The sequence below is a fragment of the Callithrix jacchus genome, chromosome 4 (genome assembly GCF_049354715.1).
Source record: "Callithrix jacchus isolate 240 chromosome 4, calJac240_pri, whole genome shotgun sequence".
NCBI lineage: Eukaryota > Metazoa > Chordata > Mammalia > Primates > Cebidae > Callithrix > Callithrix jacchus.
The window spans coordinates 4974557-4995609 of NC_133505.1; the positions used below are offsets into that span (position 1 = coordinate 4974557).

Genomic DNA, 21053 nt, shown 5'->3' on the forward strand with positions numbered 1-21053 from the left:
TCATAAAACCAAGTTTTTTCTTCGTCTTCCTGATAAAGGCAGGATGGGAGGTAGAGAGGGAGACGTTCCATTAAATCTATCAAATAGCCCGGTCTTACTGCTAGCAGGCACTTCTCTCCTGAGTCAGTGACTTGAATCTTTGACTATTACAAGTGATCTTCTGTGTCTGGAAGACCTTTTTGTGTACACAGTTAAGGTAAAAATATTAGGCAAAACATCTGAAAATGAAGTTTTCTTGTCTAAAACAGCCAAGGGGTAAATTTTCAGAAAGTGTTTAACGAATTGGCACAAGTGAATAATTTTGGATAAACTGATCCTTGGGATATCCAAGCCTAAGATCACAGATGGGGCTGGCTGGTTTGGTCCTTTAAGAGATTGCAACAACGACTTGTTGTATCTCAACAATAAGCCCAGAAAATGCTTATTCAAATGGAGATAAAAACGTGACGCAGCCAGCTACAAAACTTTGTTCATTTATCCGCATTGGACGCTAGGGTTTTTATATTGAGAATCTACATCTGTTAAAGGTCATCCCCAACTCTTGAGCATGTGAACCAGGCCTGCCAGCCCCCTGGTGACAGGCATATTTGATCTAATTGCAGGCTGCTCTCTTTGCCAGCTCTTTTTGACTGAAGAGCGCTGGCTGTTTTACCCCTGCCTTAGTTTGGAGTTGCACAAATGCTGTAATCCTGATGCAGCAGCTGAGAATGGCTCTCAGGAAATCACTCTGCAACGCAGTATCATTAGCAATATTAACACTTGCCTGTGGATTATTATCACTGTGTATGTAGTAATCAATGCTGAGTCAGAATGGCACAGATTTATAATAAAAGACAAAGCGTGCACCAAGAAAGGGTTCCACACAAACTGTCCTTCCCTCCCCTCCTCCCACCTGTGTACAACATTCCCTCACTCAATTGTGCTACCATCTGCGCTCAATAACTGAGGGAGTACAATTTTGCTTCCATGTTTAGAAGAAAATGAGCATTATATTTTGACAGATGAGGAAGAGCTGTTTGAGAGTATTCGTTCTCAGATTCTTCTTTGCTATGCGTGGGTCACAGGGACCCCTAATGTGACACACGGCAGTCTCCCCTCCAACAGCTTGCTGTTTCCCTGGATTTCTGTTATGAAGCTAGGTCCAATTCCACTGCTCTGGGACCCAAAGGTCTTTCTTTCTTATTCTAACTGAAGAAATTTTTATTCGTATTTATTTTGTTTTACTTTTTGGTTGACAATGAGGAGCCCATGTTGCCCTCCTGGTTCTCTAAGGTCTTCTGACTTTCCCCCAAGGCTTCTCTATTCTATTGCTTCTCCACAGATGAAGTTCTTAGGAACAACCTGGGAGACTTGCAGACCAGGGCCATGAACTTCTAAAGGCACAATGGGGAGAATTCAAGCTGGTCATATTTTATTTTTTATTTTTTGTCTGTTTGGGGAAGTGGGGAATGGAGTTTTGCTCTTGTCATCCAGGCTAGAATGCAATGGCGTAATCTTCTTGGCTCACTGCCACCTCCACCTCCCGGGTTCAAGCAATTCTCCTGCCTCAGCATCCCAAATAGCTGGGATTACAGGCATGCACCACCACACTCAGTTAATTTTTGTATTATCTGTAGAGATAGGGTTTTACCATGTTGGCCAGGCTGGTCTTGAGCTCCTGACCTTGGGTAATCCACTTGCCTCAGCCTCCCAAAGTGTTGGGATTACAGGCGTGAGCCACTGCCCCTCAGCCAAGCTGGTCATAACTGATTAAGAAGCTAACTAAAAAATACAAAGTTGTCATTAATAAATGCGAACCTGAAAAAGCTAATCCTTCAAGATGGATCCCAAGTGGTTAACTGGGCCTGAATTTAAAATAAAGTCAAGGGCCAGTTGCTAACTAGAGGTCACATGGGGTACTCTGAGCTCCCAGTAAACCCACAATTCTGTTCCACTTTGGAATTTGCAGAGCTCACCTGAACCAGCTGATCAAGGATCATTTGTATTGACCCATGAAGCCTCAGCTGTATCAATCAATCAGAAGCAAACTTGAATCTTCCGTTTGCCTAAACAGACCTGACTAGGAACTTGGGTGGGAACTTTTGCTATAAAACCTGTATTAATGTATACAAGCCCCATGAAGCATGTTAGTGCATAAAAGCAACTTTCATCTCTGAACCTTCTTTAGGGCAGTTACAATTTTGTAGTGGCGGTTTCAATATGTTAGATACAGTGAACTCCAAGTTTCTCTTCCAAGAATCAGTGTGTCGGTATGTTCAGCTCTCTTATTCTTTAATTCACTAAAGTTTAACGTCCTTGTAGTTCCAGTAAACAACATTTTCCACCAGTTCTAATCAGTAGTTCCCATCTGTTCCCCTGGTCCCCCACCCCATCCTGACTCATCCTGGTCACCTGCTCTGGTCACCTGCTGTGACCTGCCATAACCATCCTTCCCACAAAACTACCCAGCCCGCCACTCCGGCTCCTACCCCTGCTCCCTTTAAAATAGCCAATCAGAATTAGACTAGATTGTGTGGTCTAACCCTAGTCAATAGGGGAATGACACAGCAGTAGGGACGACCTCTGTCAGGGTGTAAGTACCCTTTCCCCTCCTTGTCCAGGTGTGCGCTCACCATGTTTTATCTGTGAGCCATGTTTTACTTCTGTAGAAGTAAATTGCCTTGCTGAGGAAATTTATGTTTGAGTGCTACTTCTTTTGTGGTATTGAAAATTCTATTTATAACAAATAGCACATAGCCAGTAAGTGGTGAGCTCAAAAATTTAACTAGGTTCAGGTACTTTCCTTCTCATTTTTTTTCCTATTACATGTTCTTTCTGACTTGAAATAGCCTAGAGCTTTTCTAACTTTGAATGGGTTTGTTTGGCCCAAATGGCTTGCATCTGCCTCGTTAATACATACAGGCCCCTTGAAGAATTTTAGTGCAGAAAAGCTACTTTCAGATCTGAATCTCCATTAGGGCAACAGTTGTTAACAAGCAATTTTAAAGAACAGTATCTGTAATTAAAGTACAAAATGAAAGTTTTGCTTACTCTCATCAGCAGATATTTCCATGATGTTGATACTGCCAGCTTTGCTAATTTACAAGCTATTGTTTTCACTAATAATAATATTTTCTTGTTCTGCAGACAACCATAAGCATGCATGAGAGAGAGATAGAGAGTAGAACAGTCCATGTTTTAATATTCTCAAGTACTTGTTTTTTCTTCCTTAAAAAAACCTTTTTTAGCAAGTGAAGGGAGCTACAAAATTGTTTTCTACTTCTGTCTTAGCAGGAGTCAAAACTGTAAAGGATTTTTCCAAATACGCCCTGACTTCTTCATGTTCTCAAAGACAGTTTGATTAAATGAGGATATTTACTCGACTTTTTTTTTTTTTTAATTTTGGAGCATTAGAACCTCTTCATGAGGTTGTCTCGTGATATGCCTAGCCTTTATCAGCCAACAGTCAGCTAATCCCCAGATAACTGAGGCAGCCTAGCCAGGAAAAGCACAGTGACCCAGCTAGCCCCCAGCAGATCTTGGACATGTGAGCAAGAAACACTTTCTGTTGTGCTACTGGGGTTTTGTGATTGTTTGTTACACAGCACACACTAACTGATACAGTCCTCACTCCACCTGCCCCTCCACACAAACTGCAGTGGCCCTAGGAGTAACGGCAATAAACTTGTAGCTTATCCAGAATACTAATAAAGGGTAGGGAAAAGTCCACCTGGAATTTATAATTTAGCCAGCATGGTTTACAGTGGGACTCTAGCATGTGACTGGCCAGCTGAGAGTCAAACACATTCTATACTCAGTTTCGATGTCTATGGGATGATTGAGAAATGTTGTGCCTTCCTCTGCAGTTCCCTTCTCATCCTTGACACTTGCGGGAAGTAAAAAAATTCCTCTCCAAAATTTCCTTTCTTGTTTAAGAAAAATTCATAAGTGTTAGAAATAATAGTTTGCTTTAAACAGTTTCTTCAAAAGTCCTCTTGCTTTTTGCTAGAAGCCCTATCCTATGTAGCTGTTAGACATGCTTACGGGTGCATAGTACATTCTATGTCCTTGTACTTCAACCTCGATGTCTGTGGTGGACGTGCTCACAGGCTGCCCCAGCTCGCAGCCTAGGCCCCTTCCTTATTTGGACTTCCTTCTTTTGCTCTCCATTGCCTTTATCTGTTTAGAAAAGTTTCAAGTTATTAGCCGGTCGGGTTTTAGTTTAGATTGTGAGGTCTGTCTCCAGCCAGTGGAAATCAGACACAGCAGTAAGGACAACCCCGAATGCGTAAGAAATAAATATGTCTGCTTTCCTTCGTTCATAGTACTCTCATAGCAGGACTGCTAACGGGAGTACCCTTTCTGCTGGAAGTAAAAAGAACTGTTTTGCTGAGAGATCCTTTGTCCCAGTACTAATTTTTCTTTGCGGCACCAAGAAGAAAAATTTTATACATAACAATACTCTTCTTTCTTTTCTGAAGAGCTGAGACAAAGGAACACATAGAGAAACCAGAGGAAGCAGTTATTTTATGCAGTGTGATGTTGGGAACTCTAAGATGCATCTATGTCCCCTGAAATCTTTCTTACTGGCCTGCGTTTTAGAAAGATTATCCACTTCTTTGGAAGAAAGCATTGTTTAAAAAAAAAAAATGACAAAAGAAAACTACAATACTAGTATACCCAACAAAAGGTGATCATTAGGTTATTAATCCTTCAACGTGGATTGTAATCAAGAATGTCGTTAGAACTGGAAGAAACCTTAGAAATGAATAATCTGGCCTTTCATTTGACATAAGAAATGTAATCCTGGGAGAGTCAGGTGACTTTGTCTGAGATAAAATGGCTTAGGCTGGAATTAACATTCAGGAGTCCAGACCCCAGATTCAATACCTCTTCCACCAATGTGTTTGTCAGAGGGAAGCTTCCAGCCCCTCATAGAAGAAGACTTTGTATATATCAGATAGTCTCACTAGATGTTAACTTACCAAGCAACACTAACTACCAAGTGCTGCCCATTTAAAATTGAGCAGGCTTGTGGACCACTCATACACAATGATTTATTCAGGGAAACATCAATCTGACAGCCAAAAAAAAACTTGAAAATTTAAATCATTATTAAACTATTTCAATAAACATCAAAGGAGATTGCCATAAGTAAAACCCAGTGAACTTTCTTAAACTTCTCTTTCCCATCTTCTCTATAACACTCACACATGGCTGCCTCCATCCTCTCCTTCCTCTTTTCAGACTGTACCAAACTCCCCCCAATTTCCAGCCCATGCTGTGGTTCATTATCCTCTTTTCTCTCCTCTTTTGGATCTGTCCCTCACCTAGTGACTCAGTTGGCCTTCTTTCTTTGCGTCTGCAGTTCTTTCTCTACCCAATACTCTAATTCTGCATAAAAAGGCTTGGGAATCTAGTGGACAAAATAAACTCAGTGGGTAGGGCTGGGAGAGAAGCTACATATACATAGGACATAAAAGTGCCAGTGCAGGCCTTTGTGTCTTTGATACTGCTCTGCGCCAATTCCCCAGAAGAATGCTGACGTGTTGTATTTGCTAAATGCATAAATATTTGCTTAATAAGGAAATGTCACACATGTAATGAAGCATGCCTGCTCCAAGGGCCACAGGAGGAGAAAAGGAAACAAAAGCTGTAAATTGTAATCCAAGACATGTAGGTATAATTGCAGCAAAGTCACTGGTGTCAAGGAGGAGATCTTATAGTCTAGCAAAAGAAACTGTACAGAGATTTGGCTGTGATCCTATTGATTGCAGATAACGAAGTCAAATTAGTAGTGAAGGATATTTTCACTACCATGAAGTTTTTCTGTACTAGATGGCAGGCAAGCCATTGATTACTGTGTCTCTTTTTATGGTGGGTGTAAGAAGAAGGATGTTCCCTTGACTCTAATCTGGAGTTCAAAAAAAAGAAATGAAGTTTATCATTTCATGCTCTAACAATTAGTGAGCACAGTTATTAAAGGAATTATGCAAGGTACAGGCTATAAATCCCTGGGAATTATTTCCTTGTGAAAATGATTACCTCAACTCTGTTGCAATGCCATCTTCATTTTTACATACAAAAAGTTAAGTTGAGAAAATGTTTAAAACTAATTAGATTCCAGGAAAGCCAACTAGGCAAGAACTAATTCTATATTTAAATGAAGATAATGGATAGATTATTATGACAAGGTAAGGATGGAGAATGGAAGAGGAGGAATCACCGCAGAAGAAATGCCATAAAATGCATCAGGTTTCTTGAAGGTCAGCTCCCCACTGTCAACGTTCTCACATCTCCATTGTCAGTCTCCACAGACAATTGGGAGTTTTTTCTTGGAATTTAACACAATGGAATAGAGTCAGGACAAACCTATTTATCTGGCCTAAAAGACATCTCTAAATTGCTAGAATGCTATTTCTAAAATGGTGAATAATTTGATCTCTCCTTTGGGTATAATTTTTAATTCATTCCTGTCCTCTTTTAGTAATTTTTTGTTTGTACTGTTAATGATCTTAAAATGTCATTGCACTTTTTTTTTGAGTTGCATAATACTGATATAGAGGCCGGGCGCGGTGGCTCATGCCTGTAATCCCAGCACTTTGGGAGGCCGAGGCGGGTGGATCACGAGGTCAAGAGATCGAGATTAACCTGGTCAACATGGTGAAACCCCGTCTCTGCTAAAAATACAAAAAATTAGCTGGGCATGGTGGCGTGTGCCTGTAATCCCAGCTACTCAGGAGGCTGAGGCGGGAGGATTGCCGGAACCCAGGAGGCGGAGGTTGTGGTGAGCCGAGATCGCGCCATTGCACTCCAGCCTGGGTAACAAGAGTGAAACTCCATCTCAAAACGCGCACTGTTAACGCGCACTGTTCCTTTAAATGATACCGAAGGGGGAAAGGAAGTGCTGGGTAGAGGAGGCCGTGGTCCTTGGCTAAGGCTCCACCCCTGGGCCTCGGCCCACGGACCTAGGTGAGGACAGGCATCTTTTTTTCCTGCCCAAACGCTGTTTCCCAAGACCACCTTGGCCTGCCACGCCCCCACACTGTGCCTATAACCCGCCTCCCCACTCTGCCTCTTTGGGAGGCGTGGGCGGAGGGGGAGGAGGAAGGCGAGGGCGAGGGCGAGGGCTAACCTGAGGTCGGGCGTTCAAGACTAGCTTGACCAACGTGGTGAAATTTCATCGCTACTAGAAAAAAAAAATTAGCTGGGTCGGGTGGCGGGGGGCTGTAATGCCAGCTATCTGGAAGGCGGAGGCCGGAGAATCACCTGAACCCGGGAGATTGCGCCACTGCAGTTCAGCCTTGGCAACAAGGCAAATTCCGGCTCAAAACAAAACAAAAAAAAACCCAGTACCGTAGAAAGCGGACACACAGACGGCTGGTCTTCCAGAAGATCATGTTGCTGGAGGAACACACCAGCAGGGCCCGGCACGCCTCCCGCGAGTTACCTACCCGCAGAAGGAGCCGGAGTTTGGCCAGGGCAGTCTGAGCAGAACCCAGGCTGTTCAGCACGCCCTGACTCCAGGGGAAAGCTTTACCACTCCATTCCCTTCTGTCATTTTCCACCCGCTGAGTTCTGCTGAAAACCGTGTATTCATTCTCAAAGCCCACCAACCCATACACCAAGGCGAGAACCTGGGAGACAGACAGTTGTCCGTCCTTAAAGTGGACAGCTTCATCGGGCTGGTTACCATAAGCCGCCTACGGACCCAAGACTAGAACTGCTCTGTAACACGCCCACTGGGGCTTCAGGAGGTGTAAATATTCACCCCTTAGGCACTGCCATGGGGTTACAGCCCCACAACCTGTCCCCCTGTATACTCGCCTAGAGAGTTGAGCGGTGGGACACTGAAGAAGCAAGCCACTTCCCCACAGCATGCCCTGCGAGAGGGACAAGGGAGCTTCTTTCATTTCAATACTAGTTGTTCCACCATCTTTTTCGAAGAAAAAAAGTATCTTTTAACCTCTACTGTCCCAAAATACGGAAAGTAAAATAAATTGCCACAAAGGCGGTTTCTGAGATTATTATGTAATACATGAAAGACAGCTATTTAGGCCAGGCCTGGTGCCTCATGCCTGTACTCCCAGCACTTCGAGAGGCCGAGGCGGGCGGATCATCTGAGGTAAAAAATGGCGAAACCCCGTCTCTACTAAAACTACAAAAAATTAGCTGGGGGTGGTGGCAGGCGCCTGTAATCCCAGCTATGCGGGAGGCTGAGACAGGAGACTCACTTGAACCTGGGAGGCAGAGGTTGCAGTGAGCCGAGATCATGCTGCTGTACTCCAGCTATGGAAATTTGAACTGTATTTATGCAAAAAATATATATATCCAAGATCGTATTGGGGGCCAGTTCTAATGGTGATGTTTGCTATTGTTGTCTTTGGATATCTCTTTAATTCGGCGGAAAACTTACCTGCTCATGATGGTTAGTGATGTGTGCCTCAGCAGCAGCAGCAGCAGATGCAATTACAAAGTCAAGACACCGAATAATTTAACCTTCAAAATGTCCATCATCTAATCCAAGATTCTCATGCAGAGACGCCAGAAAATGTGACCCAAAAACAAAACCAGCCTTTTAGCCAGACCCATCATCTTCCAGTAATTAGCCAAAATGACAAATACAAAGGGAAAGAGGAAAGGCACAGAACACATGCTTTCCAGGCCTTTGAGAAAACGTGGAGTTGTTCCTTTGGCCACATATATGCAAATCTTTAAGAAGGTGATATTGTAGACCTCAAGGGAATGGGTACTGTTCAAAAAGGAACGCCCCACAAGTGTGATCCTGGTAAAACGGGAAGAGTGTACAATGCCACCCAGGGTGCTGTTGGCATTGTTGTAAACAACTAAGTTAAAGACAAGATTCTTGCAGAGTCGAAGTAGCTTCCTGAAATGCGGGAAGGAAAATGATTAGAAAAAGAAAGAAGCCAAAGAGAAAGGCCCCTGGGCTTAACGGAAGCTCCAGCCTGCTCCACCCTGGGAAGCACTGTTTGGGAGCTCTTGGGAGGGAGCCTGAGCTTCCGGACCCCATTCCCTTTGAATTCATGCATAATAGATGTTAAACAAATCAAACACCTCTGGACTGTAAAAAAAAAAAGAAAGGAAAAAAGAAACCATGTAACCAATAGAGGAGTGCCTGTATGTGGTGTCGTGTGTGGCTAGGGAAGAAAAAACAAAAAACAGGCAAACATTTAGGATCAAAATATTATTTGAAGAAGATTCAGTCAGTGGGATGAGACAACAGAGGCACATGCAGGTTACTCATTCTGATTGTCGGGTTGGATGCTGTTTATTGTTACATGATATCGTGAATGGATCAAGGATGATGGCGTATTAACACCCAAAAGTCATGGTTAACACAATTCTGTGCATCTGATGTGCAGGAGAGCAGGGTAGGAAGTAAAAAGGAAGAATAGACAAGAACACAGCATTATGAAGAGTCTGCGGCAGAATACAATGTAACTTTCTAGAGCATAAAGAAAGGCCAATGTGAGCAGGGCTGGAACTGGAGGACATTATGTTAAGTGCAATAAGCCAGGAACAGAAAGTTAAACACCACATGTTCTCACTCATATGTGGAAGCTAAAAAAAAATGTTGGTTCATAGAAGCAAAGAGTAGGACAGAGGATACAGAGGCTGGGGAGGGTAGAGGGAAGGGCGGGTCAGGGGTAGGGCAGGGAGAGATTTGTTAAAGGACAAAATTACAGCTAAATAGGAGTAAGTTCTAGTGTTCTGTACCACTGTGAATAATATATAGTTTCAAATAGCTAGAGGAGGAGGATAGGGAATTTTCCCAACCCAAGAAATGATTATTGTTTCAGACGATGGATATGTTAATTACCCTGATCCGATCACCACACATTAGGTTTCAAAACATCACTATATACCCCAATGAATGTATACAATTATTATTTGTCAGTTTAAAAGTTTTTAAAAGATTAATTTTTTCTTTTTGAGATGGACTTTCGCCGTTGTTACCCAGGCTGGAGTGCAATGGCGCGATCTCGGTTCACTGCAACCTCCGCCTTCTCGGTTCAAGCAATTCTCCTGCCTCAGCCTCCCGAGTAGCTGGGACTACAGGCGCGCACCACCATGCCCAGCTAATTTTATTTTGTATTTTTAGTAGAAACGGGGTTTTACCTTGTTGACCAGGATGGTCTCGATCTCTTGACCTTGTGATCCACCCGCCTTGGCCTAAGTGCTGGGATTACAGGCGTGAGCCACCGTGCCCAGCCTAAAATTTCTTAAAAAGAAAAATTTTTTCTCGTGCCTGTAATCCCAGCAATTTGGGAGGCCAAGGTGGGCACTCACAAGGTCAGGAGTTTAAGATAAGCCTGGCAAACAGTGAAACCCCCCTCTCTACTAAAAATACAAAAAAAAAAAAAAAATCAGCCAGCCACGGTGGTGGGTGCCTGTAGTCACAGCTACTTGAGAGGTTGAGGAAGGAGAATCGCTTGAACCCAGGAGGCAGAGGTTGCAGAGAGCTGTGATCGAACCGCTGCACTCCAGCCTGGGCAACGGAGCAAGACTCTGTCTCAGAAAAAAAAAAAAGAAAAAAAGCCAATATGCCTGACACATGGAAAATCAGCAAGATGTATCTCTCGGGGTGGACTCTCACTGACCCATACCATAGAGACCGTTATTTAAGCATTTATTAAATCATGATGTGAGGTCCAGTAGTCGTAAAGTCTGGAATGTTTAACCACTCAACATGGGAGAGGATAGAGGAGTCACATAGTAGCACTCAGTAAATGTTAGTTCACATCCCCTTTATAACTGTAAAGTTTTGCAAAGCAGTACTATTGTTTATTTTCATATGGAGAAATAACAGAGAACAAGCATGATATCATGCAAAAACACTTCAAGGAAGAGTTCTAGCTTTGCCAATAACTAGCTGTATGATATTAGGCAAATTATTCTCACTGGGCTCCATCTGTAGCAAATGGAGTTTAGTATATTGGAAATTTCCAAGTGAGTTCCACAAAATACTAATGCCTGGTAGGATATTAATAGGAGCTGAATGAGAAAGAATCTGTGATCAGGTGCTATTTGGGAAGTGGACTGAATGTGACCGCCCCCCCGCCAAATTCATATTTTGAAGCCCTTACCTCCTGTGTAGCTGTATTTGGAGATGGAGCTGCTAAGGAAGTATATAAGGTAGAATTAGGTCATAAGGATGCAGAATTGATACAACTGGATTCGTGTCATTAATAGAAGTGACATAAGAAGAGCACCCCTCACTCTCTCCAAGCCCATCCTCCAGAAAGACCATGTGAAGACAAGCAAGAAGGCAGCTATGTGCAAGCCAGGAAGAGAGCCTTCACTGGAAACTAGCCGGTCAGCACCTCAATCTTGAGATCCTGAGCTTCCAACCTCCAGATGATAAGAAAAGTAATTGTTGTTGTTTAAGCCTTCTAGCCCGTGGTATTGTTCGTTACGGCAGCGCAAGCTGCCAAATACAGTTTTACACATAGCCCTTCTCAAAGATTTCTAATGCACAGTAGCATGTTAAATACTCTGAGAAGTCCTACAGTGAAAAAACAAAAAACAAGGGAAATGTATCTAATATATTGTTCCGGAACTTATTTATCTATAAAACACGTTTTAAAAACCACCATCTTTCAAAACACGGCTTGGGAAACACTAGCCAGGATTTTTCAGGTCTTTTTCAGTTCTGAAACTAGGATTTCTTTTAAAACCTATACAATGTAACTGACAAAGTTAGATTTAAACACAAGAAGGAGACTCCACTCATAAACCATGTTACAGCAGTGAATTGCAAAGCTTATTGTAAATGTACAGGCGCACAGTGAATGAAGTAAACACTTGAAAAACAGCATCACAGGCCAGGTGCAGTGGCTTAAATCTGTAATCCCAGCACTTTGGGAGGTTGAGGTGGGTGGATCACCTGAGGCCAGGAGTTTGAGACCAGCCTGGCCAACATGGTGAAACCCTGTCTCTCCTAAAAATACAAAAATTAGCCAGATGTGGTGGCGCTCACCTGTAATTTCAGCTACTCGGGAGGCTGAGACAGAAGAATCGCTTGGCCCCAGGAGGCAGAAGTTGCAGTGAGCCAAGATTGTACCACTTCACTCCAGCCTGAGCAACAGAGCAAGACTCCATCTCAAAAAAAAGAAAAAGAAAAGTAGCATTATTGCTTTGTGTGGAGATAGCTTCTGTGTTCTTTCAGGACAACTTGAGAACCTGTACCAACAAAAACTCTCCTGGGATCTCTATTCCATAAATACTGAGTGCCTACTGGGTGTCAGACACTGTTCTAAACACTAGCATGATGGATGGCATCATGCCACAACAACATGTGTCAGAGCAGAGCTCTCGCTGCAAACACTGATTTGTACAGATTCTTAGCTACAGCATGAGCAAGAGCGTAGCAACCTGGCTAGCTACCGGCAGATGACAGCAGAAGTCACTGCTTGACTGGCGTTTTAGATTAGGAAGGTGCAGAAGCAGCACAACCCGTCATCAGAACTACTCTGTGGTGCCATGTGTGACTTAGGGACAGTTACCTAATCCATCTGGGGTGAAGCTTCCCCAATAAAATACTGGAGATGATAAAACACCTACCTCTTAAGTTGTCTTGAGAGTTACATGAGATAAAACATTTAAAGTGCTTTCTCTTCAGCATGAAGGAAGGGTTCATAAATGTTAGTTACTACTTAGTATGGTTGATACTGTTCTCATGCCATTCGACAAAATGTCAGTTTGCCAAAAGAGGAATAGAATCAGATGGATAAAAATAGGATTGCTTCACAGAGCAATAACAATATCAGCAATAAAGGAGAAGAAAATCTAAATACCTAAAAATACAACAAAGGGTGCAATACTATCTTAAGGTAATCATTAGAAAGAAAGCAAAAAAACTGAGCTGGTTTTTAAATTAAAATTACTATTTGGGCCGGGCGCGGTGGCTCAAGCCTAGCACTTTGGGAGGCCAAGGCGGGTGGATCACGAGGTCAAGAGATCGAGACCATCCTGGTCAACATGGTGAAACCCCGTCTCTCCTAAAAATACAAAAAATTAGCTGGACATGGTGGTGTGCGCCTGTAATCCCAGCTACTCTGGAGGCTGAGGCAGGAGAATTGCTTGAACCCAGGAGGCAGAGGTTGGGGTGAGCCGAGATCGCGCCATTGCACTCCAGCCTGGGTAACAAGAGTGAAACTCCGTCTCAAAAAAAAAAAAAAAAAAAAAAATCACCATTTGTTCCACGGGTCACTTTTAACGTATCTTAGTTGTCTGATAAATCCCTACCTGCTCTAATTCAACATAATTGTGAATTATTTGTAAATTTCCTATTCATCAAAAATGTAGCAGATTTGCAAACAGAGTTTCAGGCTAGATAGCCACGGGAATCATGGGCCTATTAGAAACCTTTTTTCTTAAGCTTGTTGTTTATTGGACAAAGGAGAAGTTGTTTCAAGACTAGGACCTCTGGAATGACTGAACGAAAATGAGCCAGAATTTAGAATTTAGAAACCTCAGAGCCAGATTACCTCACTTCTTGGAAACATTTGGAGAAAAACACTAGGGAACTGAGCTGTAATGGGGAGGTGGGTAAAAGGGCGAAAATCCTCTTCTATACCCTTGAGAACTGTTTGAACACCAAAGGTTCCCAGAACAGAGACAAATTATTTCTAGGGATAACTAAATATGCAAATATTACCATGTATTGAATGAATCTGTCCATATGGGAACGATCATGATGCTTCAGGGCATGGATGATTTCACTACAATCTCAAGAGTTCAGTTAAAGAGGAAAACGGTTTCCATTTGCAACCCCAAACATGCCACACGTTTCCCGAGTGACAAACAGTGATGTCTCACAAGCCAGCTTACCATTTTTAGGAGATCTCCACAGCCCGAACAGATGAGCAAGTGGACAGTAATAGTCTCAGTTTTATGACATTCATGTGATGACATTGAACAAGGGGAAAATAGAAGATAAGCAATGCTGACGAAATGCGTCAGTGGCTTAGACTCATTCAAAGGCTATTATTGTTATTTTTACCACTCATGCGGCCAGATTTTTTAAATGGAAAATTTGGAAGGATTTCTCAAACTGCTATTTTTTTCCCCCAGAATATGTACTTTTATTTTTAGCATCTTTTTATTATTATTATTATACTTTAAGTTCTGGGGTAGATGTGCAGAATGTGCAGGTCTGTTGCTTAGGCATACACATGCCATGGTGGTTTGCTGCACCCATTAATCCATCATCCACATTAGGTATTTCTCCTAAAACTTTCCTTCCCCCATCCTCTCACCCCTGACAGGCCCCGGTGCATGATGTTCCCCCCACTGTGTCCATGTGTTCTCATTGTTCAACACCCACTTATGAGTAAGAACATGCAGTGTTTGGTTTTCTGTTCTTGTGTCAGTTTGCTGAGAATGATGGTTTCCAGCTTCATCCATGTCCCTGCAAAGGACATGAACTCATCCTTTTTGTGGCTGCATAGTATTCCATGGTGTATATGTGCCACATTTTCTTTATCCAGTCTATCATTGTTGGGCATTTGGGTTGGTTCCAAGTCTTTACTATTGTCAACAGTGCTGCAATAAACATTCGTGTGCAGGTGTCTTTATAATAGAATGATTTATAATCCTTTGGGTATATACCCAGTAATGGGATTGCTGGGTCAAATGGAATTTCTATTTCTAGGTCCTTGAGGAATCACCACACTGTCTTCCACAATGGTTGAACTAATTTACACTCCCACCAACAGTGTAAAAGTGTTCCTATTTCTCCACATCCTCTCCAGCATCTGCTGTTTCCTGAGTTTTTAACGATCGCCATTCTAACTGGTGTGAGGTGATATCTCAATGTGGTTTTGATTTGCATTTCTCTAATGACCAGTGATGATGAGCTTTTTTCATATGTTTGTTGGCTGCATAAATGTCTTCTTTTGAGAAATGTCTGTTCATATCCTTCACCCACTTTTTGATGGGGTTATTTCTTGTAAATTCTTTATCGATGTCAGATGGATAGATTGCAAAAATTTTCTCTCATTCTGTAGGTTGCCTGTTCACTCTGATGATAATTTCTTTTGCTATGCAGAAGCTCTTTAGTTTAATTAGGTCCCATTTGTCTATTTTGGCTTCTGTTGCCATTGGTTTTGGTGTTTTAGTCATGAAGTCTTTGTCCCTGCCTATGTCCTGAATGGTATTGCCTAGGTTTTCTTCTAGGGTTTTATGGTTTTATGTCTTAAGTTTAAGTCTTTCATCTATCTGGAGTTAATTTTTGTATAAGGTGTAAGGAGGGGGTCCAGTTTCAGCTTTCTGCATATGGCTAGCCAGTTTTCCCAACACCATTTATTGAGTAGGGAATCCTTTCCCCATTGCTTGTTTTTGTCAGGTCAAACTGCTATTTTCTTTTATTTGGGCTTGATTTATTTATTGCCCCCACTTCAGAAATTACTTCTTGAAATTGCCCCAGATATCAGGTTCCAGAGGAGAGAAGCAAATAACAAAGGTTAATCCTGGGTATATACATACCAATAAAATAGAAAAGGAATGTGAAAAATCATTGCATTTACTAATAAAAGTAGTTTAGTACTCTTTTTGTGATCGATCAATATGCCTAAAATACAAAGCAAACGCACACAAAAGTTCAGGAAAACAAATGTAGACCATTATTCAGCTCCACGGCACGATGATTCGCTGTAATTTCTCTTAATTCCTTCTGTCTACGTTTTCCGCCAGCTTTATTGTGGTAGCAGACTTATAAAATCATCCCTCAAGGAGTCCTACCCTTTTATATTCCCTTCTCTAGAGCATGGAGGGGACCTGTAAATATGATGGGATCTTTCACAATTTGGTTGTGGTGTATATTGTACAGTTGATTTGAAGAAAGAGAGACTAGGGTGGGGGGCAAGGGGAGGGAGAGCATTAGGACAAATACCTAGTGCATGAGGGGCTTAAAATGTAAATGACAGGTTGATGAGTGCAGCAAACCACCGTGGCACATGTATGCTTATGTAACAAACCTGCACGTTCTGCACCTGTGTCCCAGAACCTAAAGTATAGTAAATAAATGGAAGGAAAAAAGGGAGGGAGGGAGGGAGGGAGGGAAGGAAAGAAGAGAGAGAGAAAAGAGAAAGAAAGAAAGTGAGAGAGAGAGAGAAAGAAAGAAAGAAAGGAAAGAAAGAGGAAGGAAGGAAAAGAAAGGGAGGAGAGGGGAGGGGAGGAGAGGGGAGAAGGAAAGGGGAAAGAAAGGAAAAGAAGAAGGATAGCTGGGTTCAGTGGCTCATGCCTGCAATCCCGGCACTCTGGGAAGCGGAGGCAAGCAGATTGCTTGAGTCCAGGAGTTTGAGATCAGCCTGGGCAACGTAGTGACACCCTGTCTTTACTAAACATACAATAAAGTTAGCTGCGCAGAATGGTGTGTGCCTGTAATCCCAGGTACTCAGGAGGCTGAGATGGAAGAATCACCTGAGCCTGGGAGGTTGAGGCTACAGTGAGCCAAGATTGCACCACTACATTCTGGCCTGGGCAACCAGAATGAGACCTTGTGTCAAAAAAAGAGAGAGAGAGGAGAGACTATACTTGGTGGTCCTGACCTGTCCAGGTGATCCTTTAAAAAGGGCAAATCTCTTTCTGGTAAAAGAGGTTAGAAGTATGAGAGGAATTTGATGCAAGAGAGATTCTAGCTTTGCTCACTTTGCAAATGGAGAGGAGCCACATGCCAAGGAAAGTAAGCTAGCCCTTGGAGCGGAGAACAGGCCCTGAGTGACAGCCAGCAAGGAAACAGAGAGTTCAGTTCCATAACCACAAGGAACTACATTCTGTCGCCATCCTGGATGAAGTAGAAAGCAGATTCTTCCCAATAACCTACAGAAATAAACATTTCTGGTAATATATATAAAAATCTTGCTGGGCGTGGTGGCTCAAGCCTGTAATCACAGCACTTTGGGAGGCCGAGGCGGGTGGATCACGAGGTCAAGAGATCGAGACCATCCTGGTCAACATGGTGAAACCCGTCTCTACTAAAAATACAAAAATTAGCTGGGCATGGTGGTGTGTGCCTGTAATCCCAGCTACTCAGGAGGCTGAGGCTGGAGAATTGCTGGAACCCAGGAGGCGGAGGTTGAGGTGAGCCGAGATCGTGCCATTGCACTCCAGCCTGGGTAACAAGAGTGAAACTCCGTCAAAAAAAAAAATCTGAGCATTATTTTATCTTTCCTGATTTCCAAAAATAGAATCCCCTTGGAATGTGGGGTTAGACAAAATGTATGTATTCTATTACCACAAGTCCGTGCTCTTTTGTATCTAGATTTCTTTTTCATAGCATAATGTTTTTGAGATTCATCCATATTGCCATATATAATATTATTTCATCTTACTGCTGAGTATTTCTCTCTTATTTATTTATTGAGATAGGATCTCACTCTATCACCCAAGTGGAAGTACAGTGGTGAGATTATGGCTTACTGTAGCATCAACCTTCTGGACTCAGGTGATTCTTCCAACTTAGATTCCCAGGTAACTAAGACTACAGGCACGCACCCACCATGCCCTTATTTTTTTGTAGAGACAGGCTTTTGCCATGTTCCCCAGGCTGGTCTTGAACTCCTGGGCTAAAGTGATCTGCTCATCTCAATCTCCCAAAGTGCTGGGATTACATTGTTGCTGGTGTGAGCAACAATGCCCCACTGAGTATTTATTTTAATGTATGAATATGCTAAATCGGTTTATCCATTTATCTGCTGTGTCCATTTTGCTTCAGTCCAGTTTTTGGCTATTACAAATAAAAGTGCTGTAAACATTCATACATAAGTCTCTGTGTGAACATATGTTTTTATTTCACTTTGGTAAATATATAAAAGCAAATTGCCAAGTTGTGTGTTAAGTATCTGCTTAACTTTGTAAGAAACTGCCAACATTATTTCCAGAGTAATTGTATCATTTTATATTCCTACCATTGATTGCATGGGAGTTCCAGTTACTCTGCATCTTCGCCAACACTTAATATTGTCAGCCTGCTACATTTTAGCTATTCTGGTGAATGTAGTCATTCCTCACTATGGTTTAGTTTTTTGTTGTTGTTTGACTGGTTTATTTTGAGACACAATCTCCTCTGTCACCCAAACTGGAGTGCAGTGGCCCAGTCATAGCTCACTGCAGCCTCAAACTCTGGGGCTCAATCCATCCTTCTGCCTCAGTTTTCCAAGTAGCTACAACCGGAAGCACACACCACCACACCCAGCTAATTTTTGTTTGTTTGAGACATGGTCTCGCTCTGTTGTCTAGGCTGGAGTGCAGTGGCACGATCTTGGCTCACTGCAACCTCTGCCAGCCAGGTGCAAGCAGTCCTCCCACGTCAGCCTCCCAAATAGCTGAGACTACAGGTGAGCAATATCACACCCAGCTAATTTTTTAAATTTTTTGTAGAGATGGGGGCTTGGCCATGTTGTCCAGGCTGGTCTTAAACTCCTGGGCTCAAGTGATCTGCCCACCTCAGCCTTTCAAACTCAACATGATTTTAATTAGCATTTCTATGATGACTAATGGTATTGAGCCCCTTCTCATATTCTCATTGGTCATCTGTATATTTTCTTTGGTCAAATGCCTGTCTAAATGTTTTTCTCATTGTTATAACTGAGTCATAAGAATTCTTTGTATATTTCATATACCATTTTTTTGTCAAATACATGTTATTGAGAAAACATTTTCCTTTTTCATTTTCTTAACAGTGGAATTCAAGGGCAGCAATTTTTAACTTTGATGGAGTTCAGTTTATCAGTTTTTTCCTTCCTTGACTTGTGCTTTATGAATGCAATCCGAGAAAATTTTGTGTGCCCCAAACCACAAAGGCTTTCTACCAAGTTTAAAGTAAATCTTTAAACTTCAGAAGGCCGAGGCAGCAGGATTGCTTGAGGCCAGGAATTTGATACCAGCCTGGGCAACATAATGAGACCTTACCTCTACAAAAAATAAAAATAAAATTCATTAGCCGGGTGTGGTAGCACACATTTGTGGTTCTTGCTACTTGGGAACCTGAGGCAGGAGTGTCACTTGAACCCAGGAGGTTGCAGTGAGCTATGAAGGCGCCCCTGTACTCTAGCCTGGGTGATAGAGTAAGACCATGTCTCAATACATACATACACACATACAACAAAACACCAATGTCACATAACATTTTATTTTATAGAGATGGAGTCTCTTTATGTTGCCCTAGCTGGTCTCAAACTCCTGGACTCAAGCGATCCTCCCACCTCAGCCTCCCAAAGTGCTAGAATTACAGGTGTGAACCACTGCATCTCACCCCAATACCACATATCTTAATTGTAACAGGTTTATAGGAAGTCTCAAATTTAGATAGTATAAGATCTAAAACTTTGTTCTTTTTCAAAATTGCTTTGACTATTTTAACTCCTTTAGGTTGTCTATTCTTTTATCTTCCCTCCTTCCTTCCTTCCTTTCTCTCTCTTTCTTTCTTCCTTCTTTCTTTCTGTTTGACACCTCTCACAAATACAGTGTTTATTTGTTTTTGAGACAGTATCCTGCTCTGTCACCCAGGTTGGAGTACAACAACATGATCCTGGATCAATGCAGTCTCAAGCTCCCAGGCTCAAATAATCCTCCCACCTCAGCGTCCTGAGTAGCTGGTACTGCAGGTGCATGCCACCATGCCTGGCTGTTTTTTTTTTTAATGTTTTGCAGAGAGGGGGTCCTATTCTATTACCCAGGCTGGATCCTTTGGATTTTCATATGAATTTTAGAGTGATCTTAATTTCCACAGAAAATCCTCTTTATATTTTTACTGGGATTTCATTTCTATCTGTAGTGCCATTTAAGAATTGATAACTTAACCATATTGATTGAGTCTTCCAATTCATGAAATTGATATATTGTATAATTATTGAGCTCTTCACTCACTGTTTTAGCAATGTTTTATAGTTTTCACTGTACATCTTGTATCTGTTTTATTAAATTCATCCCCCAGGTTAAATACTTTGATGTTATTGTAAATGATATTTTAAAAATTCTAGTTACCAATTTTTCATTGCTGGTATGTGAAAATCCAGTTTATTGTGTATTGACCTGTGTCCTGCATCTTTGCTAGACTCATTTATCATTTCTAGTAGCTTTTTTGGTAGTTTGCTTAGGATTTTCTACGTATAGAGTCATGCCATCTTCAAATAGGACAGCTTTTCTTCTGTTCTGCCCATTATGTCTTTCATTTCTTATTCTTGCCTTATTAGAATGACTAAGACTTCTAGCATAATACTGAGTGTGAATAGGAAGAGTAGATACTCTTGTCTTGGTTCTGATTTGAGGGGGAAAACATGAGGGGACTAAATACTTTCACCATTAAATACAACATTCATTGGAGGTTTTCATAGATTCAGTTTATTAAGTTGAGAAAATTCCCTTCTATTCCTAATTAATGGGAGCTTTTATTATGAATGGGTCTTAAATTTTGTCTTATGGTTGTTTTTGTGTGGATATCTATAGAGATAATTGATGTGATTGTTTTTTCTTTTCTTTATAGAGAGGTTTTTATTTTCAAATTCAAATTTCTTTAGTAGATATAGGGCTTTTCAGATTTTTCTATTTCTTCTTGAGTCACTTTTGACATTTTTATCTTTCAAGGGATGTGAGGTTTCATTTAACCTGTCAAATTCATCAGCATAAAGTTCTTCCCAACGTCGCCAGTATTATCCTTTTTAATATTTGTAATGATGCCCCTTCTCATTCCTAGTATTGCTCATTTGTGTCTTCTCTCTGTCGGTCTTGATCAGTCCACCAAGTGTGGCATAAAATTTAATAATGTTTTGCAAAGCCCCAAATTAGGTTTTACTAATTTTGAAAATGATGTGTCCAATTTCAATTTCATTGATTTCTGCTCTGACCTAGATTATTTTCTTTCTGTTATTTACTTTGAATTTTATTTTCTCTTCTTTTTCCAGCTTCTCAAGGTTTCCACTAGATTCCCAGAATGAGAGCAGATGGCTTCCCACGTGGGCTGGCCAGAACTCAAGTCTCTCTCTGCCTGGGTGAGCTCTAGAAGTAGTCCACCTGACAACTCTTCAGTGGTTTCTGCCTGCCCTGTGGAG

At 41.8% G+C, this 21053-nt stretch overlaps 1 protein-coding gene across 1 annotated transcript in view; it reads left to right on the forward strand.

Moving 5' to 3' along the window:
• Positions 1–21053, forward strand: part of CARMIL1 (capping protein regulator and myosin 1 linker 1) — a 468543-nt gene that overhangs the window by 81441 nt on the left and 366049 nt on the right. The gene's annotated exons all lie outside the window — the stretch shown is intronic.